This window comes from Opisthorchis viverrini, assembly GCF_000715545.1.
Source record: "Opisthorchis viverrini unplaced genomic scaffold opera_v5_31, whole genome shotgun sequence".
Classification (NCBI taxonomy): Eukaryota; Metazoa; Platyhelminthes; class Trematoda; order Opisthorchiida; family Opisthorchiidae; genus Opisthorchis; species Opisthorchis viverrini.
In genome coordinates this window covers 1862691-1864997 of record NW_008751688.1, presented here as the reverse complement: position 1 = coordinate 1864997, position 2307 = coordinate 1862691, and positions in this window count along the sequence as shown.

The window sequence follows — 2307 nt, the reverse complement described above, 5'->3', positions numbered from 1 at the left end:
CTTTCTGTGGCTTCAAGCTGTTCCGCAGTTCGTCCACTGTCGAATTATTACTGTAAACTAGCGCCTGCAACATTGCCAATGGTGACTCGGCCAATTCCCGTGCCAGATGTACCAGCTCTTCCATACGCAACTAGCCAGCCGCTCTCGCTAACCGCAACTAGACACCAAATGCAGGCTCGACTTCTCCGATGAACTGGTCCGACGGCAGCTCGTGGCACGACACTTCGTCCAGTCCCGAAAAAGCCTGATCCAACCACTGCTGCAGGCCGGCACAGACACGGTCGCGTCAGATCTCGGTGCCATCCTGGCTGTCCTGAACCGCTTCATGTCCTCCCGGTGGTCGAATGGCGTGTCCAACTCCGCGCAGACTTCCTTCGCGGCTGACTAGTCCATCTTCCGAGGGCCCCTTCTGGCTGCATCCGAGGCGGTTTTCGCTCGACCTCTGAGAAAGGTCCCCAGCGACGCCAAGTTTTCCTGGTCAGTGCCAAGCCCAGCAGACTCCGCAACCTTCTCAAAGTCCTCCAGGAAGGTCCGAAAATCGCCATACTCAAAAGGTTACGGCTCAAATCCCTTCATCACTATCCTGCTAAAAGCATCAAATAAAAGAAAGTAGGCCTTCGTTGAAGAGTTATTAATTAGAGAAAAGTCAACTGAACAGTTACGACAATTGGACGGGGGCAAATCTCTCATATACATTTTGTTTACAAAACCGAACATCTATCTTCTCCTTGAACGCGTCTTCCTGAACTTTCCTGGATATTCATTGGCTGCTGCTCAAATGCTAGCGAATGCTACAAAGCGACTCCACAAATTCCGTAACACATCTCACTTTTCAGGAGACGCAAACGGATTTACAATAAAGCTCAATACTCGCATGCCGCATCAGTAGTATCCACCGTTACACTGGTTGGGCTGTGGTGTGGGATGTCTTGAAATCAGTGGTATTGAACGTTCGCAAGGATGTAGTGAACGCACACGCCGGTTCTGAAATGTACAGACCTATTTATTGGTGTTATTGAATCCATACGACCCACAAAGCACACAGTAGCACAGGCTAGGTGGTACAAGAAGGAAGACTGGATCGTGGCAGAAACACACGTGTACTCAACCGGAACCGAAGATGTTATAGGGCACCAAAATAGGTCAAGGTCCTCCAGGGGGTGTACAAGCGGTCATCTCCTGCTCGGGGCTCGTGGTGGGTCGTTCGTGTTCCCGCAATAGAGGGAAAGGGAAAGGGAGAGGCACATGCGTAAGCAGGTACAGTCCAGTTTCAACTGCGTTACATGGAGTTTTATTGAAATGAGTGCCCTTTCAAGGTAAACAAGTAACACAAATGAGAAAATGGTTGAACAAGAGAACACATCAAACTGCTGGGAATTTAGATTTGCTCAAAATGGATGGAATTCGCAGGCCACTGTCTAGCCATAATAAGTTGGGTTAGTTGCTGTAACACACGCGTCAATGCGGGATATGCGAAAGGCTTGCGCTTAGATTGAAGTTTGCATCCGGTGCCCGCTGTCCAGATGGATGATCGAGGAATTCCAATTGATTGAAAACAGCTGCGGACCATGTGTTCGCGAATTGTCCAGTGACTACGTTCGATTGACAAGGCTAGAGGCAAGTTGGGAGAACCACCGCATATTCAATAAACGCTGCTTGAAACACAACATAATCCCCATATCGTTACTGGTTAAGCCACCGGACTCGTCACTCGTTTCTGCCCGAATAGCATTCTCAGCGGCCAAGTCATTCCTCAAACAGAGAATCTACTTGACTACTCGGCGTTTATCTGATATCCGTCACCACGCATGTCGGCTGAACCAAGATCTTCAGACCGTGCTATCTCCCGCAGACTTCTAGTTGCTCCAAACCACAGCGACAGAAGTGAAAGCTAGCCAAGGACAACACTGCAAAGAGAGACAAAGACGCAAGTTCGAAAAATTGCTTTTTAAGACTCAGATTTCAAGGGAGCCTGCGACTAAGCCTAAGCTACCTACTAGCTATTGTAGCGTGGTAAATTTATCAAATAGAACGTTAAGTGAAGAAGAGCGCACTCTGCTAGAGAAGGGCTTGAATTTCGCGGTGAGCAAAAGGATGATAAGGGCGGAAGAGATAATCCCTAGCGTTGAATCTGTGTTTCAAAAACTTCCGTCAATGGAGGCAGAGAGGCTACGGGTACAGCTAATCACAGTCCTTAAGTCCCAGCAGCCAGGAGCTCCAAATATTACATCAGCAGAGCGAAGAGCTTTAAACACCCTAAAACGGGTGGACAACATAGTGATTACAAAGGCGGATAAGGGTAAGGCC